Source organism: Crocodylus siamensis, chromosome 8 (genome assembly GCF_052110815.1).
Source record: "Crocodylus siamensis isolate JL-2025a chromosome 8, ASM5211081v1, whole genome shotgun sequence".
Taxonomy (NCBI): domain Eukaryota; kingdom Metazoa; phylum Chordata; order Crocodylia; family Crocodylidae; genus Crocodylus; species Crocodylus siamensis.
The window spans coordinates 15,334,894-15,350,932 of NC_143402.1; the positions used below are offsets into that span (position 1 = coordinate 15,334,894).

Below are 16,039 nucleotides of genomic sequence, written 5' to 3' on the forward strand. Positions count from 1 at the left end.
ATGGGGAGCGGGGCGGAGTGGCGGCAGGCGGAGCCAGTGGGAAAAGGAAAGGGCGGCGGAGTTGCCCAATCAGCTACCGAAAAGTGCCAAGGGGTGGGCTTGTCTGCGCCCTAGCGGGGGGGAGGTGGGACTCTCGGGGATGGGCGGCAGGAGAGACCAATGAGCGCCAGAAGTAGGTGCTGACAGGGGCGTCTCCTGCGGGAGGGAAGAAAGAGGCGGGGCTTCGCGGTTGATGGGCAGTCAGGGTGTTCGCCAATCGGGTGTTCACACACAAAGATACGGCGGGCGGAGGCGGGCTCCAGGGTGTTAGGTGGAGGAGTGAGTAAAACAGGAGGCGGGTCCTTCCCGCGATTGGCGGGATATTTCACCAGTCAGCGCTCGCAGCTCCTACGGCCCAGACCAATCAACGGCGAGAGCTGACGTCGCCTTCTCACGGCTATTTTTTTGAAAGGAGAATTCCTTTCCCCCTCCTTCCCCCCCCCTCCTCCTTTTGCCAGGTTTACCGCTGGAGGGCGGCCGCGATTGGCCGAAGTGACAGCCAACCAGGGCGCGTGGCGAGAGAGGGAGGTGGCGGTTGGGAGGGGTGTTCGGTAGGCGCGCGGCGGAGGAAGTAAACAACCCGCCGGTGCGCGGGCGGCCCTTGGAGCCGGGTGCAAAACTCCCGAGCCGGCCCCGCTGCTCGATGAGGGTCCGCAGCCGGGAGCCCGCTCATGTGGCCCAGCCCCGGGGGCCAAGGGCGGTGGGGGGTGCGCTGCTTCCCGGCCCCTCTCCGGATCCCCTTGCTGCCTCCTGCGCTCACAGGTGTCCCGCTGCCCCGACCCCGGGCATCGTCCCCGCGCGCTGGGCGACGCCCACGGCATGCAAACGTATAGGTCGGCCCCTCAGCCCTCCCTCCCCCCCCCCCCCCGGGGGCACTCAGGGCAAGGCCTGTAACGCCACGTCCAGCCAGGTGGGCTGTACTGAAAGGTCCCCCCGAGTATCTCGGCTGAATCCTTCCTCACCTCGCAAAACGAGCTCCTCGGGAAGGGAGGTTAGCACGAGGCATGCTCCGGAAACCGGACAGTCCCGTTGTAACACAGCGCTGTACTGAGAAGTTTTTGGTTTATTGTTTAATTTGTATCCAAGGCCAAATGAGTTGAAACTAATTCCAAATCCAGAGCCATAAGCAGCCCTCCTACTGCAAACGTCCTCCACCTTTGGCGGGCATCCTACTTGCAGGCCCAAGCCCGTAGGCTTAGGGTTTGGGTGCCCCTGAGTTTTGCTTGTCCTCAGCCATATGGCCCTCAGAGCAAGCAAGGGAGGGAGGCTACCATTTCCATAAACTGGGCTTAAAGCCACTGCACCTTGGTGGAAAACGCTAGAAGAGCAGTTCTGTGAAGCTGTTCAGGAAAACTGCCTTCTTGAACACAGATACGTGGTATTTTCCCTGCCAGGTTAAGAAGCTGCTACCCTTTATCTGAGCTTTCAAGAGGCTGAGGAGCAATCTTAGCCTATAAAAGGAAGTTTTGAAGGGGTTGGTTGCCTGCCCTGACGTCCGGTGTCCTCGTTCTGGTATGGGCCGATGGCCTTTCGATAGCATGCCAGTATGTCAGGGCGGTGAAGCAGGGTCCCAACAATATGTGGCGGTTCTTAGGTCTTTGTTTCTGCGTGACACAGTTGGACACCTAAATGCCGCATTCAGGTGTACTGGGATGTTGTGTTGCCTGTTCTACCGTGGTGGCTGGGGCAACACCTGTGAGGCACTTCATCTTACTGCTGATACAGATTTATCGTTTTGATACATTTATCACTGCTTTGAGGCAGCACATCGGTGTGCCACAGTACTAATATGTCAATGTTTTAGCTCTATATATTATCAGTCTATAACGTGCTGATGTTTTAAACGTGTATACTTTCATTGTGTCATGGCTTGACATTGATACAACCTATGAAGTTTTGACTCAGTTTCACAATGTTCCAACAAAGCCTCAGAGTATATCATAAATGAGTGAACTATGAACAAATGAAAACAGTCTGTGGTCCCTCAGACTTTCATTTATTTTACAATTAAGTTGTGGATTAACACGTGTGTAATATAAATCCCAGTCACTAGATACATCTACACGTGCACTTAACTGTGCAGTAGACTAATTTGCTGCAGTGTAAAGTATCAGTCTATATGTGCAATGCTATTAGACAGAAGCAAACTAATTTTCCCTGCCATAAGATAGTACTGTTGGAGACGTTACTGTTTTACAGCAGTGAAAATAATCTCCTAAATGGATGTGTAAACATTGACCTCAGCATAAATTTTGCTCAGGCAGCCCAGGCAGCAGGGGACCAGACTCCTGCCTGCTACCTAGTTACACAGCTCCACTGTTCGGGTACTCTCATGTCTCAGCCAGCCCCTCCAATCTCTGACCCCCTGAGCCTGCTGCCAGCCTGAGGTTGCTCTGCTCCAGCTCAAACTGCTGTGGTCCCAAGTGCACATGTAGACTCTGTGCCCAGGAGCCACGAAATCCAGTGCAGTATGCTCTGCACTAATAGAACATGTACATGAACCCTCTCTTATCCTGAGCTGGATAATATCTGTGACAGTTCAAGTATAAGACCAGCAATTGATAAGATCCTATTGCAGCTTCCCAATACAGAAAGGGCATGTCTACACGTGTATTTCCACATGCCTAAACCTAATGTACCTTTGCTTAAGACGTATTAAGGTGATTTAGGCATGTGTCTATACATGGATGCACTAATGCACATTCAGGTGCATTAAATTTAGGCACAAATAGCTAAGTCGCATTACCTCACAAGGAGATGCATGGTACATGTGCACTAATGCGACGTAGCGATTTACTTTATGCAGGTATCAAATTTAGACTCATAGCCTTAAATTGCCATTTTTAAGGCACATTAAGGGCATGCATGTGTAGACTCATGCCCTTAATGTGCCTTAAAAATTGCCACTAGCAGCTTCTGTAGCTGCTCACCAGCCCTGTCCCCACTGAAGATGCCACTGATGGCTTCTGCAGGTGCTTGCTAGTCCCATCCCTGCCACCGGTGGCTTTTGGAGGTACCCCCCCAGACTCAGGAGGCACAAGTCTCCCATGGCCCAAAGTCCAAGCATGAACAAACAAAAGAGTAATTTCAAATTCTTATCTCTATCCTTACCTCCACCAACTTGCCAGGGTGGAAGCAGTTAGTGCAGGTTAGTACAGGTGCTAACCCAGTAGCTTTAGGACACTGAAGAGCTGTATGACTGACCATAAAATCTAACAGCCAAGAACGGAGAACTCCCCATCACCACCACCACCTTCATAATATTATGATCCAGCATTGCAGTAGCCACCTAACAGTAGATTGCCTTCCTGAGTTCATAAACTTTTAGTCTGCAGTTAGTGATCATTTTCATCTTTAAAAAAGGGCCAGATATGACGATTGAAATTAAGACTAAATACATTTCAGTAATGTAAAAGTAAAAAAATTCTGCTGCAAAGACACTTTTCCTGGTCTGTTGCTTGGATCATACAGTCCCTCCATTGGTTTTTCTTCATCACATGAAACAAAAGTTACTGGTTTTCACTTTCATGGTTATTCACTGCCTCTTCTTACCGTACCTGTTCTCTCTCATTTGCTACTGAGAGGTTGACTCCATCAGTTTATAATGCCAGTGTCTATCACCTATTTGTTATGTTTTCAAACAAGCATCTGTGTTTTTTCCTGTGCTGACCCTCTTGCTTTGGCAAGCTACACATAAACATCCACAAAGCTGTCCTCTTTTTAATTATTCCTTTAAAGAATCTATTTTTTTGTGGTTCCACAAAATGGTTGACAGTAATTAGATCAAGACCCCTGTCTGTTATACTGACATGATACTGTCTCATTGTTTCCTTATACTTCCTTATTCTCTTTCATTTAATGTATATGCTGTCATTTTTTATGTACCTAGATGGTAAGCCTTTTTGTTCTGTATTGTATGATTACTAAAAAGAAAAGACCTGGTCCATGGCTAGCGCTATGGTAATATATTTAATAATTATTGCAGGGATGGTCTAACAATCCCAACATTAAGCATGAACCTAGAAAATACAGAGTAAAGGTGAATCTTAAGTCAAGCACATTAAACACAAAACCAGCTTCACATCTCAGTAGTAAGGAAGTAATCATACTATAATCATACAGCAAGTATATCATATTTTTATAACCCCAAATTTAATTATACTGGTGCAGTTTTTTATTTTTTTCCTGATGTCACTACAGGGTAGAATTAAGTTTGGCTGACCAAATATGGCATTTTAAAACTTTATTGTGTCTGGATATCTCCTTACACCCTGTTATTTGGAAACAAAATATTAATATTTTAGAGGCTTTTATTTATAAATAAATCAAAAAGTTGAAACTGTGGAATGAGAAGGACTTTCTTGCGGGCTACTGGTAACCGGTTGCTGAAGGATACATGTGGGAGGTAGAAAGAAAACAATTTAAAATAAAAAGGTTAGGCTTTTGTTTTATTTGTTTTCTTTGGTCATAAAGTTCTAGGCTTGTTTGACAGTAATTGTGACTCAGCTATCACTGTGTGTAGGTAAGAGCTTTTAAAACCTTAGTATTTTCTAATCTTTTGGTTAGGTTCTTATTGCTGTGTATCATTTGCAGCTATCAGTAAGGATTCAGTAAAATCATGTTTGTACTATTCAGTCATTCTAAAGCATTTTTAGGTAGGTATTGGCAGAACACAGGTGTCAGCAGACTAGGTCAATGAGAGAACCCAGCTTTCCTTGGAGCCTGCATCACCCTAATTTATGCAGGAATATTGGGAAGACTAACAAAATGCAAACTAATATCTAAATTACATATGCTTACTTACATTAGAAGAGCAACATTTGTTTTCCTTGTCTTCAGATAGAAGCTGCTTGAAGCCTTGGAAACATAAAGCTATACAGTTTGTGTGAGTTTTTCTCTCTGGATTTAACAAGGCTAGCTGCCAATATGTGCTGCCCTTGCTTTACTCAAATCATTTTCTAGATCACTGGGATGGAATTTAATTTCATTATACCAGAAGCTGCCAATACTATGTTACTATTGGAATTTTCACAAATTAATATCATGTTACTCTCAGTGTTTTCTCACCTCCTCATCATACTTCTGATTACTAGTGTAGAACACAACTTTTTCTTACTTCAACAGGAAAGTTAAAGGTCCTGTAATATCAGTCAGGCATCACTCATCCTCTCCAATTTTATTAATTTGTTTAGGGTCAACCTAGCCCAAGTAAGAGATGTTCCCAGCAGTGCAGTCATGCTCTTTTCCACCCAGTGCAGAGGGAATTCAGGCTCCTTCTTCATCTTTAAAGTGTACTAGGTAAGCAGTTCCTGCTGTCCCTTGAGCAGAGGGGTTCCAGGTATAGCTGTCTTTCTGTTGCAGTTATGACAGTTCTTTTCACACATGCATTCTACCCCACTATTGTAAAATGTCCAGGAATACGAAACCATTATTTTTCAGTATAATTTCCACAAATGACTGTTATTTCTACAAGGTACAGTAATTTAGAAATGACTGGTGTTGTAGGAGTTTTACACATTGATCCAAAAGGCAGAGCTATTAACATAATCTGTTGCTGAACTACCAAAAGGCAAATAACAGAGCTCCTGAGGATGTCCATGATGAGATGTCATAAAGAGCAAGAATATTAGCTGTATGAAGACATGATCTGAAAACTAAGCATCTGAAAAGCTAAAATTCTGTTAAAACTAGTCATGGAATAAATGCAACTGGATACAATATTGTAGGAGTTGTTAATCAATCGAGCCTTTTTTTTTAGTCTGTGCCATCTGCTATCCTTCCCATGCTCGTTTGTTCTTGTCAGTGATATACTGAAAGACAAGAAAGAAATAAGCCTTGTTAAGTGTCATCACGGCCCTGGAAAAGGCCACGGGCTCAGTGGTCTGGTGCTTACCCGGACCAGAACGTTGATCACGTGTTCGTTTGCTTTAACCTCACTGTGGAAATACCCGACTCTTGCCTGCTACATTTTGATGTTTCAGTGATGTTTTAGATTGGGAGGTATTAGTCTTCACTGCAGCTGGCTGAGGCCAGTCTGGATAGGGACTTCATCTGGGGCTCCAACCTCCCCTATATCCCATCCTAGCGCCAACCAAATGTTACACCACCAAATTACACTGGTAGATCTTGATGGGTGGTCTTGTCTAGACTTTCTTTTTCTTGTAGACTCACAAGTGTTTCAAAAGAAAACTTCAACTGAACCAAAAGAAGATAACTCCAGGACCTTCTTTTCAGTCCCAGGTAAGTCTTGCAGGTATTCACTTTTGGGCCTTATGCACCTCTCTTTTCTTTGTGGTGCCCAACCTCCAGTAATTAAAAGCAACAAAAAAACCCAACCCATCCAGGTTCTTACATCTTCGAGCCTGACACCTTTTGGCTCTTGTCCAGCTGCTTTTCAGCTGGGTCTTTTCACCATAATCAGGGGCCTTTCTTGACCCTGCATTTGGGTCACGTGCCCTGCCCTTGTCCCTGATTTTCTTCTCGGCTTGTGGCCAACTGAGGTCCCCTTTAAGCAGTCCCAGGGATTGAGGGCCCCCCTGTCTGGTTGTCTCCAGGCCTACCTCACTCAGGTCTCCAAAAGGGTATTCAGGAAATAAAAAAAAAAAACTGACAGCACCTTGTTTGGGTGTGGTCACTTCTCCTGCAGCTGACTTGCCTTCAGTGGAGCATCTGGCCACTCACATTACTTTCCTCTGCCATGTCTATGCAGCCAGCATCCCGCCCCGGCTCAACAGAGCCCAGCTAGACTCTCCTGCCGGCCTGCAGCCAACTCCCCGGGGCTTGGATCCTCCTGCCGGACGTCTCATGGTTAAGGACTCAGCTCCCCTCTTGCTGGCTCTCTCCATGCTTTCCTCTCCCCTTCTGGCATGTGTCCCCAGCCTGTGCAACTCTGGGGCTGCTCTACCTGAATGGAGGAACCATGGTTCTCTTTCGGCACTGTAGTCTCTCCCGCTGTGGTGAGTTTAACCAGTTTTTCCTTTCTTCCTTCACATTAAGCACTACTGCTCCGTAGTCTAAATCAACTCATGCTTTTGAAATATGCATAAAAAGTATCTGTATGAACTTGGAATAAAAACATTCCAGGGGTATTATATCAACTCATTGTGCCAAAATATAACTTTTAAAATTGCAGCTGCGGTTCATGTTTTATATTTCCTGTATGTATAAATTTTACATGGAAAACCTTTAGATATTCAAGTGCAAAGTATTCAGTTTGCAAAGACAGGTACAGTTTACATATGTAAATAAAGATTTTGCAATCTTGGATAAGGACAACTGCAAATACAAGTAGTTTATTTCATTTCACCAAAGTTTTGTTTTGTAGATTTTTTAGATAAATTACTAATGCTATATGAGCTATGCAGAACTCTTGGTAGAGGTGACATCTTTTATTAGGCCAACTAAATAGTTGCAGATTTTTTTCTTTATTTGCAAGCTTTGGGGCTCACTTGCCCTTCCTCAGGCAAAGGAGAATGTACAGATTGTACTATTTCTCCCAGGTAAAAATGAAACTCCATATTGCACAGGAGAATAAAAAATGTTAAAGGTTCACCTGGGCGGAAAATGCTATATTAAACATTTTCATTTGGTAAAAAATATATTCAGGTAACTGTGCAAGGATTTAGTCCAAGCCAAAACCTTCACCTATGAGTTTTATTATGTGACTGCATCTGCAGAGTAGCTACTATGAATAACTTCTTCACAGTTCTGTCTTTAGTATGAGTTTGTTGAGATCCATTCAAGAAGCTTAGTCAGCATAAGCAATCAAGAAGAAAACAAGATCATATATGAGCATATTGCAGAAAGGCTAATCTACCTTTAGAAACATTTCCATTTGTTTTCTTGTCATGAACTCAGAAAATGAGGCAACTGTGGCAATGTTTATGCAGGATCTGGAAGACAGAAAAGTAGGGAAGAAGGATGGTCTTATGAGTAAAGCACAGGCCTGGAATCCAGGTGATCTTGGTTGAGTTCCTAGTTCACTACTCCTTGCGCAAGTCACATAGGCTAAGGACAAAAGTTTTACATAAACCAGTTTAAGTGGTCAGAAACTCGTTTAAACCTGTAACAGAACAGAAGTTCAGTGCACATAAACTGCTTTGAAAATGGCCCAAAGCAGTTTAAGATAAACCTGGTTGGATGTAATATCAGACTTAGCTGATTTAAGTCAAACCAGTTTATGGAACTTCTATCCCGGATCCCTTCATGGTTTAAGTTAACTCACAGTTCGCAGCATCCCAGAATGCTTTGCAGCCCTGGATTATGCCATCTGCTTCAGTTTAGCAGGGACTGCTTCACCCCTCTGCTCCCTAGCCTGCTTCTTGCCTGTATCTGTCAGCTCATCAGAACAGGTATTGGGGGCAGGGAAACAGACCCCCAGACCTCTCTAGCCAGGGTCTACACAGCAGGTGGGGGCTTTCCAACCCTTGGGAGCTCTCCCTCCTTCCTGCTGCTACAGGATGGAGGAAAAAGGAGTCCTCCTGGCCGGGTGCCTGCCCATGCAGCTCAGCATGGGGCACCAGGGAGCCCCTGCCTTGGGGTGGCTTCCCTTTACCCCAACCCAGGATCACCCAGCCTGGGGCAGCCCCAGGCAGCTAAGGGGAATTCTTTCCCTCCCAAACCCCAGAGCTGGTTGCCTTAGCTGCTGCGAGTTTCAGGCAGCCTCAGGGAGTGGAGGGAAATTCTCCTGCTCCTCTGCAGCCGAGGGGGAGGCTCCCTCAAGGTGGGCCAGTACCCAGACAGGGGACTCAACTCTCTGTGGGGGGACAGCAGGAGGTTGGGAGCATGTACTGGGGAGCCAATCGGGGGCACCCCCACTTGGCTGGGCTGGCAATGGCCAGCAGGCTGGGAGACGTTCTCTAGCGTCCCTTGCCTACTGGCCTGGGTCAGTGCAGGCCTCCCCCACCTTTCCCAATTGAAAATTAAATGTCAGTTCAGTAGGTTATCGGTTCAACTTACATGGCTTAGAGGAAGCTGCCTAGATTGAATCGATTCTGCCTTGGGCTTTTTGACTGCCTGTACTTAGTCATAATCTATCCTGTTCTATCCTCAGTTCCTCAATTGTTCAATAAGATTCCTGTCTTAAAAGGATTGATTGTAAGGATAAAATCCATTACTCATTGTGAGGGGCTCAAATTCTACGATGACAAGAATCCATGTAGCTCTGTAACTAGCTCTATGTGTGGACTTCCTTTACCTTATGTAGTGAATTAGCAAAACCTACTATCACTAAAGTACTTTCAATGTTTAGGTCTTACTTAGAAAAAGTATATTGAATAATTCTTTTGATTCAGGTACTTAGTTTTGGAAGTCATGGAGTAACAGAAACTTTTTTCTTCACACCAGCTAGTACTGTGTGTGTTTATGAAACTATAGGGATTTGAATTTAAGATTCCCTGAAAGAGATTAAAGGTATAAGCTTTAGATCTGAGTTCCTACCTGTCAAATATCTTTCAGATAGAGGTTTGACTGCCCAGCAACCTCTGAAAATCAGACCCTAATTGTTTATTTGTTCTGTCATACTCCTCTCACCATCCCTCTAATCCTATCACATAATTGTGTACAGAAAATATTTAAATGCTTAGTTTCTTTACTGTTTGTATAATTGGGGATAGTGCCACCATGCAGTGGAAAGAACCACAAACAGTGCTGTTTTTCAAAGGCATATGGTCAAATTTACAAAACATTTTCACACTGGATAAGGAATGAATACTATGATTATTCTGCCTGTTTGTTTTCCTACGCTTGGACAGTTGCTATTAGATATTTGGATTCTTCAATGATGGCAACCCTGAAATTATTTGGAACCTTGTGCAAATGTTTTCTTTTGAGAAATATGCCAGTTTTTTTCTATTTAATCTTTGTGAAGTACACTTTTTGCTGGATCTCAAGCCAGCATAGGATGTTAGAAAGGACTGCATTTGTCACTGGAGGGAAAGCAAGATAGGGTACAGATTCATAAATAACTTGGAACAAAAAAATGGCACCAAGTTAGTATGGCAAATGTTAATATTAAAGGACTAATCTGATAAAGGGTGTTTCTACACAGGATGCATGTTTTCTATTGCTTTCTTTTCTAGTACTTGGGTGCCTCGGAGCAGTTGCTATTTATCATTTGGCATGATCCCAAGTCTTTAAGTCAATATTTTTTACTGTTCAGTAGAGTTACCTTAAAAGAAAAAAAAGTTTACAGTTCAGCCCATTCAGAGTTTACAGTTCATCCATGCTGGGTGGTATGGCCTCTCCACTTGTTATTCCAGCATGTGTGACTTATTCTAAGAAATTCATTAAACTAAAAAAAATATTTGTCCTGCCTGTTAGTTGCACTCTTTAATTGGGGAATGTCTGCAAATCCTAAAAGGAAGTCTCCTGTATCTGGTGGAGAATGTTCATATCCAACTATGATAGCTTTAGCCAAGCACATAGAAAAGCCAGAAGTTTGCAGGACTCTTCATACTTTCTTCAATGATAGCTTCCATCTCAAAGTGAATAGACATGCACATTGGTGTGGTGATCAGCATGTTTCTAACATGAGTTGCCACAGCAGAATGTATATGTACTGACTCATCTTCTTCAGCAATCTCTCATAGTCAAGGATGATTGTCTTCCATGATTGTCTTATCTATGGGGCCAAAGATGGCTGACAAGGCCACTCGGGGTGTGACAGACTCTACTGTAACTTGGGCATGTGTTTCCACGCAGAGTAGGTGGCTCAGGGTTCTTGATTTGGTCTGTGACATGCTGTTTCTACTGCTCCTGCTTTTCCATCTCCTGTTGTCATTGTAATTTCAAAGTACTGAAATCCTTGCAACAGACTCTTCTTCCATTTGTGGGGGAGGGGTCCTGAGCAGTAGTCTCCCATGAGTTGATGTCAATGTTGCATTTTTTCAAGTTGGCCTAGAGGATGTACAAGTTTCATAGTAGCTAGAGTCGGAAGGGACCTAGGAAGATCATCTAGTCCGACCCCCTGCCTTGGCAGGAAAGAGCACCGGGGTCAGATGACCCCGGCAAGGTGCTCATCTAACTTCCTTTTAAAAATCCCTAGGCTAAGAGCCTGCACCACTTCCCCTGGAAGCCGGTTCCAGGCCCTAGCCACCCTGACTGTGAAGTAGCGCCTCCTAATATCTAATCTAAACCTACCCTCCGCCAGCTTGTGACCGTTATTCCTGGTCACTCCTGGCAGCGCACGGGGGAACAGGGACTCCCCCAATACCTGCTGATCCCCCCTGACCAGTTTGTAGCAGGCCACAAGGTCCCCCCTTAACCTTCTCTTGTGGAGGCTAAACAGGTTCAGGTCCCGTAGCCTCTCCTCATAAGGCTTGCCCTGCTGACCCCTGATCATACGAGTGGCCCTCCTCTGGACTCTTTCCATATCGTCCACGTCCCTCTTGAAGTGTGGCGCCCAGAACTGGACGCAGTACTCCAGCTGCGGCCTGACCAGTGCCGCATAGAGGGGGAGGATCACCTCCCTGGACCTGCTCGAGATGCATCTGTGGATGCATGACAGGGTACGGTTGGCCTTCTTGACTGCCTCCCCACACTGCCGGCCCATGTTCATCGTGGAGTCAATGACGACTCCAAGATCCTTTTCCATCTCCGTGCTGGCAAGAGGGGAGTTCCGCAACCTGTAAGTGTGGTGCCGGTTCTTCCTCCCCATGTGCAACACCTTGCACTTATCAGTGTTAAACCCCATCCTATTCTCATCCGCCCACCGTTGCAACCTGTCAAGGTCAGCTTGTAGCCTATTGCACCCTTCTAGTGCACCCACATCCCCCCACATCTTAGTGTCATCAGCAAACTTGAACAGGGTGCTTTCTACCCCCTCATCCAAGTCACTGATGAAGATGTTGAACAGTGTGGGCCCGAGGACCGAGCCCTGCGGAACCCCACTGCCCACGTCCTTCCAGGTCGAGAAGAACCCATCCACTACCACCCTCTGGGTGCGGCCCTCTAACCAGTTGGCTACCCATTTGACCATGTGGGCATCGACACCACAGTCTCCCAGCTTTTTGATGAGGACAGGGTGAGAGACAGTGTCGAAAGCCTTCCGGAAGTCCAGAAAGACTACATCCACAGCAACCCCTGCGTCTAATGATTTGGTGACCTGATCGTAAAAGGCCACCAGGTTGGTCTGACAAGACCTGCCACTGATGAACCCATGTTGGTTGCCCCTGAGCATGCATTCCCCTACAAGGCCCTCCTGGATGTGTGCCAGGATAATTTTTTCAAAGAGCTTACCCGGGATTGAGGTAAAACTAACTGGCCTGTAATTTCCCGGGTCCTCTTTTTTTCCCTTTTTGAAGATAGGGACCACATTGGCCCTCTTCCAGTCCTCCGGCACCTCACCAGAGCACCACGAGTGCTCATAGAGCCGCGCCAGGGGTCCCGCAATGACCTCGGCCAGTTCCTGTAGAACCCTAGGGTGAAGATCGTCCGGACCAGCGGACTTGAACACGTCCAGCCTCTCCAGAAGTACCCTAACTAACTCCTCGCTAACCCCTGGCCCAGGCGTGTCTCTCCCGGGGCCCGAGGGGGGCCCAGCAGGGAGGTGGCTGAACTGGTCCCTACTTAGGAAGACAGAGGCAAAGAAATCGTTAAATATGTTAGCTTTGTCATCTGGCATGACGACTAAGTTGCCCATCGTGTCCTGCAGGGGCCCCACATTACCCGGGACCCTCTTTTTACCCCCTATGTATTTGAAGAAGGACTTCTTATTGTCCTTAATCTGGGAAGCTAGTCCTATCTCCATCTCTGCCTTGGCCTTCCTGACTGCCCCCCTACATCCTCGGGCGACTGTAACATAGTCCTTCTTGGTGATGACCCCATCCCTCCATTGGGTGTATGCCTCCCTTTTAGCAAGGAGACATTCCCGGATGCTCCTAGTGAGCCATGGGGGTTTATGTGCCCTCCTGCTCCCTTTGACCCTTGTTGGGATTACCTCCCTTTGGGCATGAAGGATCGTCTCCTTAAGGAGCAACCACTCACCTTGGACATCTGGCTCCCTTCCCCTCTGGGTCCTCAGCGCTTCCCCAACGATCCTCCTTAGCTTGTTGAAGTCAGCCCTCCTAAAGTCTAGGGCTGTTGCCTTGCTGCAGCCCTTTGCCACCTTACGCTGGATGGTGAATTCCAGCAAGCGATGATCACTGTCTCCCAGGTGGCCCATCACCCGCAGCCCCCTCACCAGGTCATCACCCGTGGACAGCACCAGGTCCTTGAAGCACTGTCTCTGCCCTCCTCTTGAGTGTATGTCTTGACTGAGCTGGGAGATTAAAACTTGCATTGGCAGTCTGGAGTTGGCTGGTCCAGCAAAGTTGATGTTAGATGATCATCACTTTGATGATTATGGTGTTTGCTTGTGAGAGGCTCCTAATTTTAGTGCTTCTGTCCTCCCACTGGATTTGAAGGATCTTCCTCAGGCAGCATTGATGGTACTTATGAGTTCATTCTTGATGGCAAAACCAACTCCCTGAAGCTGGCGTTCTCCTTCCTGTTTACTCTTCCAGAAGAAGGTATAGCTGCCTCCATGTTCTTTGACCTGCCCATCTCCCACTTGCCAGGTCTTACTCAGTGCAGCAGCATCAGTGTTCTGTTTCTTGAGTTCTTGAGCCATGATTGCAGTGCAACCATCTAGGCATTCACTTTTAGGATTGTCCACCACGGTCCAGATGTTCCAAGTCCCAAAATTGATTGTGTGTCTTCGTTGATTTTGACTGTAGTAAAAGTGATCCCAATGGATGAGGTTACTGAGTCAGGAAGAAGATAGACGTGCTATGTTCATGGGCGACTGGTGCCACCTGAGTCAGCAGCCAGTCGGTGACCGGGGGTAGAGGTCCCCCCCGCGGCTGATTGTGCAGACCAGGGGTGGGGAAGGGTGTCCCCTGCAGCCTATCACACTGACCAGGAAGCGTGAGCGGTGCTCCCAGAAGTGGCCATGGCACTCTTGGAAGTGTCAGTGATGCTTCACCTTCCACCCCACTCCCTGGCCAGCACTCATAAGAGGGGCACTGACACTCCCACCTGTCCCCTACCCATCGCCTAGGCAGGGAGCGCTGCCTGTCAGGGGGGGCACCAGCGCTCTCAGGGGGTGCATGTGCATCCCCATGCACCCTACATGTTGCCACTGGCTATGTTTAGGGTACCTTTTCTTGATCCCTCCTCACATGGGGTGAGCAGAGCAGATCCTGAAGAGAGTTGCTCAGTCGTAGTTACAGCTGCCGAATCACACTCCTGCATCATCCAAGTGCCAGACAACCTTCTTGTAACTGCTGCTAGTTTGTCACTTTGGTGACCAGCTAGTGATGGTGGGAGCAGGATTGTGAAGTTTGAAAGCTTCTAGTCATGAACTGACTTATCTTAAAGACTTAATGAATTGACAGTTCAATCTGCAGATCTTGTTATGCTCCTCTCATTTACCCTCTATAGCCACCTTCATTTTCTTAGTGACAGGAATGACAGATTCCTCATTGGTATTGGACAGAAGAACTATGCTTGATATATACAGAAAAAATTATCTTGAAATCTGAGTTTAAATTCACCAGGAACTGGGGGAACAATTGTTCACCAGAGCTCCCCAAGGGATGACAAGGCCGAATGGTTATAAACTACTGCAAGACCGTTTCAGGCTGGACATAAGAAAGAATTTCTTTACTGTCCGAGCCCCCGAGGTCTGGAACAGCCTGCCATCAGAGGTGGTTCAAGTACCTACATTGAACACCTTCAAGAGAAATTTGGATGCTTATCTTGCTGGGATCCTATGACCCCAGGTGACTTCCTGCCCTTGGGGCAGGGGCCTGGACTCGATGATCTTCTGAGGTCCCTTCCAGCCCTAATGTCTATGAAATCTATGAAATATGAACCCTCAAAATAGTTTTCTCAAAATAAATCCTGTGGGAACAACTTTTCTGTGTCTGAAGTTCCCTTCTCCAAATCCAAGAACTCATTTTATGAGTGGATTATAAATAGCTAGAGGAGAAAGTAGATCAGCACTGGCATTTGTAATACTGTAAACTTTTATTTGGATTTCCTTTTCGTGTTCTTATTAAGATGATGGAGTAGAATCTTTTTATTACGTTTCTGGATTTTTTGTGAAGAATCAAAAAATAACTATTTCAGCGTGAGAACAGTATTCAGGAGAAGTGGAATATGACTCATTAAAAAATTACTTTTGAAAAAAAAATCCCATTAAAGAAAAGTGTCCACCAGAGAGAACCTAGTGTTACCATTGGCTTTGCTGCCTTGCAACAGAAGTAGAGCACTTGGCTGGAAAAGTTGAGCTGGTCTTTATGCTTCAGAGGATCTTTGATTGACAGCTGAGAACTGCCTCCAGTTGCCATGCGGAGACAAAAAGACTTACTTGGAAAGATATTGGACCTTCCATCAAAAAGAGAAAATCATTTAGTTAAGAGTATTATTAAACAGCCATACTTAATATCAGGGAGTTACCACTAGTTTGGAGTAAAGGATTTTCACTTTGCTGTAGAAATTCAGTAATCTACACAGAGCAACGCCTTAAGCAGAGTGAAAACTCCTTTTGCTCCTCATCTTATTCAGGTACTTCTCACTCACTTTTTGTGATAGAATCTGCTTTCTTCTTCACACTGTAACTTACAATGGGGTTAACCTGTACAAGACCTTCCAACTTCAAAAGATTGCATTGGCATCTGACATTGCCCAGTATAAAGTAGTCACTCTGCACCCTACCTGAATACTCCAATACTACACTTCTTACAATGTTGACAGAATTTGGTAGATTTTGAATTTGCGTCCATGGTACCAAGAGTTTTATTTTAAACAGAGCTGAAGGTAAGACATTATTTTATCATTTAAGAGTTAAACTGTTTATCTGTCATGGGCTCCTTCTGAATAATAGCTGAGATTTATTTATAGCCTGTGATTACAAAGACAATTATTTGTTATGCTTAGCATGAATGATTTATAAAGCTTAGCAGTGTTTTCACTGTTTAGGGAAATCTGGAACAGGGGAACAAAGACACACTGTGGA

General features: G+C 45.7%; 2 long non-coding RNA genes across 2 annotated transcripts in view; one reads left to right on the forward strand and one right to left on the reverse strand.

Annotated features, from left to right (window-relative positions):
* Window positions 1-5,727: 5,727 nt before the first annotated feature.
* Window positions 5,728-15,395, reverse strand: LOC149858114 (uncharacterized). The gene is made up of 3 exons (XR_016443830.1): window positions 15,258-15,395; window positions 7,856-7,931; window positions 5,728-5,849 (listed from the first exon to the last, which is right to left on the reverse strand). It is a non-coding gene; the product is annotated as an uncharacterized LOC149858114 (long non-coding RNA).
* LOC149858115 (uncharacterized) overlaps window positions 6,212-16,039 on the forward strand; it is a 92,710-nt gene continuing 82,882 nt past the window's right edge. The window contains exons 1-2 of the long non-coding RNA XR_016443829.1: window positions 6,212-6,279; window positions 6,749-6,995. This is a non-coding gene — a long non-coding RNA (uncharacterized LOC149858115). The remainder of the gene's footprint in view (window positions 6,280-6,748; window positions 6,996-16,039) is intronic.